The sequence below is a fragment of the Temnothorax curvispinosus genome, unplaced genomic scaffold, assembly GCF_003070985.1.
Source record: "Temnothorax curvispinosus isolate PA1 unplaced genomic scaffold, ASM307098v1 QBEX01007982.1, whole genome shotgun sequence".
Lineage (NCBI taxonomy): Eukaryota > Metazoa > Arthropoda > Insecta > Hymenoptera > Formicidae > Temnothorax > Temnothorax curvispinosus.
Window position 1 is genome coordinate 1,790 of NW_020217762.1, and position 6,029 is coordinate 7,818.

At 32.6% G+C, this 6,029-nt stretch overlaps 1 long non-coding RNA gene across 3 annotated transcripts; it reads left to right on the forward strand.

The window, feature by feature from the left end:
* The first annotated feature begins 2,391 nt into the window (after positions 1–2,391).
* Positions 2,392–5,610, forward strand: LOC112457611. 3 transcript variants are annotated; one of them, XR_003041124.1, is made up of 6 exons: positions 2,392–2,581; positions 2,781–2,979; positions 3,055–3,299; positions 4,754–4,917; positions 5,247–5,356; positions 5,470–5,610. It is a non-coding gene; the product is annotated as an uncharacterized LOC112457611 (long non-coding RNA). The 3 variants fall into 3 exon arrangements; XR_003041123.1 differs by lacking the exon at positions 2,392–2,581 and having other exon boundaries at positions 2,714–2,979; positions 5,470–5,607; XR_003041125.1 differs by lacking the exons at positions 2,392–2,581; positions 5,247–5,356; positions 5,470–5,610 and adding an exon at positions 5,016–5,104 and having other exon boundaries at positions 2,714–2,979.
* Positions 5,611–6,029: the final 419 nt, after the last annotated feature.

A 6,029-nucleotide genomic window follows, 5' to 3' on the forward strand; every position in this document is an offset into this window, starting at 1 on the left:
TCTTTAAAATTCGGTCAATTATTTCCCGAAAAATTGAAAAAATTTTGGATACCGGTTTCCAAAAAGATCGGTAACGAAAAACTATACACTCTATAACACTCTCCGGAAAATTCTACCCCTATTTTATATACTTTTGGTAAAAATTCGGTGAAATAGTTTAAGAGTGTATAAAGAACATACATACATACATACAGACATTCTATTTTATATATATAGAAGATTCTTTTTAAGATTCGGTCAATTATTTCCCGAAAAATTGAAAAAATTTCGGATACCGGTTCCCAAAAAGATCGGTAACGAAAAACTATACACTCTATTACACTCCCCGGAAAATTCTACCTCTATTTCATATATTTTTGGTAAAAATTTGGTCGACCAGTTTAAGAGTGTATAAAAAATAGACATACAGACATTCTATTTTATATATATAGATTCTTACGGGCGGTGTATGTTTGAACGTTATTAACTTAATAAAAACTAATCAACCAAATCTTAAAGTATTATATATAAAATAGGGGTAGAAAAAACTGAGGAATATAATAGAGCTAATAATAAAGGGGTTACCGATTTCTGTCTAAAAAAATCTACGTGATTGCTTTAATTTCTGCATATGGATGGAGTATCATTAAAGGTAGGTTGGAATTGAATTTGGCGAGAATCGATGAAAAACTTGCCGATTTTTGACTAAAAAGTGTATAAGTTATACATGTCATCTTATATAGAGTAACATTAAAGAAAGGTTGTTTTGAATTTGGCGAGGATCGATGAAGGGGGTATACCGATTTCTACCTAAAAAATGTATAAGTTATTTGATGGATGGAGTATTATTTAAGGAAGGTTGTTATTGAATTTGGCGAGGGTCGGTAAAAGAGTTTTTTTTTAATAAATTTTTGAATTTCTTGATAAATCCGTGGTTGCTCTAACTTCCGCCAATTTTGAGATATCGGGCTATTTATAATTCTATTATATTCTTCAGTTTTTTCTACTTCTATTTCATATATAATTCTTTAAGATTTGGTTGATTAAGAAAATCTGAACAGGAAAAGTCACTAAGTACGACTCTTTTAAAGAATTTAAAATACTGGTGTGCGCGAATGGTCGAAGGAGTCGCGGGTCGGAAGGAATTTAGAATTGAATGTTCAAGTCTTATTTAGTAGAAAAATGTCTATAATACGATAATGTACATTATATACAATTATGTACAGAGTTGCTATGCCGCGAGCTATGGACATAAGGTTTCGCGAACGATGGCTATTCCCGCGCGTGAAAATAAGCACACGATAATCGGAAGCAACGTATACTCGAGTGACTTGAATTTCTATACGCGTTCTCCGAGAAACTTTCGTCGATTGCGAGCTCGCGCGCGAAGGTCCGGGGTTTTATCACCACAACTTCCGAATTTTCTCGAATCCTTCGGACCCCCGGTAACGAGCCGAAAATTCAGCTGAGCCAATCAGCTGTCGGCGTCTCGAGAAATTCGTATTGACGCACGTCACGCTGAACTCGAGGCCGGCCACCGATCAGCTGTTTTGAAATATCGTTTGCTTGCTTTGCTCCGGGGTATGCCTCGCGCACCGAGTCCCCGAGACAAAGGAGCGAGTCAATATAGGCAACAATGAAACGCTGTTTTTCTGCCCTTCAAGTGTACCGGGAAATATACAGATATTTCTGCGAACGAGTCTCTTCTTAACATAGAATTTAGCCGACTTTACACTGAAAGGCAGAAAAACTCGAAATTATTTCGAAATAGCGATTTTCTTAGATTCGCGGTATAGATTCGCCGACGCTGGTTTTTGTTCGATCGCGAACAACTGGGGATACTACTAAAAAAAAAACGCGTTAAAAATAGTACCTCATATATAGTACCTCATATAGGTGATGTGAAAAATTATTGAAAATATGTGTTTATGAATCATATATTGGTGGAAAAGATGAGCTAGAACACAAATAAAGTCGTTTAAAAAAGAAGACGCCCGGGCGAAGCCCCGGATAACCTATTATTCTATGTTATGTGCGTGCTAACCCGAATTTATCTAAATTATAATTTTAATATATTTCTTTATTTTCTTATATTAATATTTATACACACCATTTTCTAACTTTCTGTGCGTTTCCACTGTAGGGGAACGGGAGGTAGCCCCGGGCAGTGGATAGCCCCGGACATTATTCCCAGTAAGCAAGGAACATTAAATTAACGTTTAAAAATATTGACTTTATGTGTATTTTTTATACGTTTTTTAATAATATTATACACATATTTAAAAAATATTATTTCGTAATATGATTTTTCTGAATGTTGTTAAAATATTTTAAAAACGTTACAGAAAATATTTTTCAAATGTTACTCTGACATTTATTTGAGATTAATGCAACAGTTCAAAATTCCTTGTAATTTGGACTTGGAAATAACGTTGGTAGTATATTAATTTTCTGTTGTTAGAATGTTATTGTTTTATATTGTGCCCAACGCTCATCGCGACAGCCATGATGCGTACATTTACGTACGATGCGTGAGTGCGTATACACACGTGTGGATCGAGCAGTGCGGAGTGCTCTTTATTTACAGTATATTTATATATAAGTAATTATTATATTCTAAAAGTTGTATATTAATAATAAGAACTCAATTAACCATATGTGCTATGAATAGTAGCTGATATGATGATCTATATAACCTATAAATTTAGGTTAACTATAAATAACGTTTTTTGGGTATCGGTAGAAACTATATAGTGGAATTATTTGCTATTTTCTTGCAATTTACTGCCGATTATTTTCAGCTGTTTGAGTGCGTCGAGATCATGAGCAAACGCACGCTTGTTGCGACAGCCAATCGGAAGCAGTAATAGTTCTGGAGACTGTAGTCGCATTATCTTACATATACGTATGATGTGTGAGTGTGTCATATATACGTACGTTTGTGCTTGTGCGCTTGTGCGCTGTCGAGCGCTTTTAATTGTATACAACATTTTTATATGGGTAAGTAATTATTATATTCTAAATCTTGCATATTAATGATAAGAACCCTGCAATTATCTAATGTGCTGTAAATAGGTAGCTGGTGATTCAAGATCTATTTTTCGACCTATATAAGAGAGAAATTTGCAGAAGAAAAAAAATATACCAAAGTATTAATAAGGATCGAACATATTTTTGATGTACTCGGGCCGCGAGGCTGAGCAATATTCTAAGGAAAGTATTGTACAAGATACAAAGATTGGACAATATCTCATCCCTTTATCTTCCATTGACAATTTGAAGATATGCTAAAAACTGATCAAGAAGCTTTCATGCAAGTTGTAAGTAAAGCTGCTTATCACAATTATAATTAATTCTATAAACATTTACAAATAACATTCCCGGTTAGTATAATAGTTACATAATCGTAGTAGATATAAATTTACACAATAAAATCTGCAGACTTTGAAAATTTATGAATTAAGAGAAAAGACTGTAAGAGATATCTCCTCTCCCTCCCTCTCTCTCTCCCTTTTTCTCCCTTTCTCTCCAAGAGTAGTAAATATAATATTTGCAATTTAGAGTCTGTTTATGTTCTAAACTCAGAGTTACAAACTTATTCTATGTCTTACATGATACGCGCACGCTATATAGATTAACCTTTTACGATTGGTGGAAATATAAATCACTAGCATGAGACTTTCACTTCTATATATTTTTATGTTTCCGGACGTTACTTCCGCCTTCTTCTTGCAAGACTTTTCGTTATTTTCCGTTGAACGTGCAAAACAGCGACCTATTGTATTATCTTTCATCGTAATAAATCAGTTGGAAAAAATAAACTCGATTATTCTGCGCCATCAGAGTCGACAAAGAGATCACCAGGACTTGTAATTTTTACCGATTTTTTGGTATTATTTTCAATGTAGTGCCTATAGCAAAGATCTCGGCAAAGATAGTAATTGCGCATTATCTGTATCTACTATGTTTATAGTTATTTTGATTGTAGCGTAACATACAGACAAAATCATCCAAACGTCATATCAAATAAGTACTAACGCATTCATACTACATTGTTCAAGTCTTTTATGCATATATGGATCTTCTATATATAAATGTGTGTTGCTTTGTTTTACCATATTTAGCAGAAAGCTTAAGTATTTATATATAAAAATCTTCTTGCAAACTTTTCATATATTTTTAAGCTTTTAAATTTAATGGAAATGGTACAATATTTTTTTACAATTTTCTTTAACGGAGCAAACATATTGATAATATATAAACAATTTTTGTAACAAATAAATATTTACACTGACAGCTCGAGATCTTTACTTTGAAATTTTTAAATTATTTTTGTAATATATTGAGCAAATTCTCTAATTGATTTACACCTATTTTTATTATGTAAAAGCATTTGTAATTCTATGCAACCAATACGATATATGTAAACTTTCTAAAAAAAGGTAGAATTTTGTCGGTAAAGTTTTCAAATATGGTATGTCCTTCAAAAATCAAAATGTATTTGTATTAATCTCCATAATGTATTCAACTGTATATTTTATGTATAAAACGATCAAATAGAATCTTGAGGAGGAGCACTCAATGCGTTCAAAACCAAAAATGGTTACTCTGACTCTTAATCTTACAAACTTATATCTATAATATATGTCCTTTAATATGTTCTATAATATCCTATAATATGTGTTATTATATTTTAAAAGTCTTCTGAATTATTTTCCTTGCAATTTATAATAATAAACTGCATTATATAGAATTACAAGTATAAATTTTTTAGGTGAACAAGGTTATGTTAATTGGAGGGAAACATGAAAAGAATTTTATTAGAAGAAGTTTGAGGGCTACATTTTCTGATGACTTAGCCTCCATGTGTTCATGAACTGGCCAAAAAAATAATTATAAAATTGGAGATACGCACACACACAATTCTGAGCATTAAAAGTAAGTAATTTTTTAAGAAATGTATATATTACTTGCAGTATTAAATGCTATGTTTTATGTCTCAGAATTTATTAAAATTGTCTCCTTATTTTTTGTAGCAATCATCGTTAAAAAGCAGGACACACATACACGTTAAAAATTCTTACGAAATAAAAGAAAAATATATATATCCATAAACTAATATTTTTGATCGATTTAGTATATATGTAAACTATTCCGGAAACTTTTGTGTTATTTCAATAATAATCATAAGTTTTAATTGCCGTTAAATTAACATTATTTATTTCTTTCATCTAACAATAAACTGTATTGAATTTTTCTTATTTTAGAAGCTTTTAGAGCAATATTCCCTCGGAATACAGAAAAAGATTTTCAACACTTTGTAATGGAGTGGTTCAGATTCGCAAACGTCCGTAAGGAAAAAAAAAACATTAAAAAGGTAATGTAATGTATTTCGGTATATACTCTCTACAAAATAAAATTATTATAGTTTGCCGCGTTATAATTTATAAGTAGCTTTTTCACTAATTTAATTCTACTTTTATTTTTCAGGAAGTGATAAATATATTATCTTACTTGCGTGGCTCCGCGCGAGTGATTATTATAGTAACAAATTTTTTTATTTGAAAGATGAGTTTTATCCCAAAACCTTACGCTAGGATCAATGATCTTCACCAAAGATATTATTGTGATAAACTGAAAACTGTAATATATGGTATATATTATTTTTATATAAATAAAACTTTTTTATGATAATTAGTGAATTATTCCCTAATGCAGATTAGTATATAACAGGCCTGGGCAACTTCGAGCTCTGGAGCCACGACACTCCCCTACTTTCCGTGGATAGAAAAGAAGTGTCGTGGTTCTGGAGCTCAAAGTTGTCCAAGCCTGGTCTATAAAAAAGTATGAGAAGCCGAGCTTTGAACGAGCGATGTGCTCCCGCCCTTCTAGAGGGCAGCTCCCGAGTGGCGCGAGCCTCGGGGCGCCACGCTGGGAGCGTCCCAGTTGCGCACAGAATAAATCGGACACAGCAGGTTGAATGAATCGGACACAGTGTCGATCGGACACAGTAGGAAACGGACACACGGTGGTTGCAATCGGACACAGTG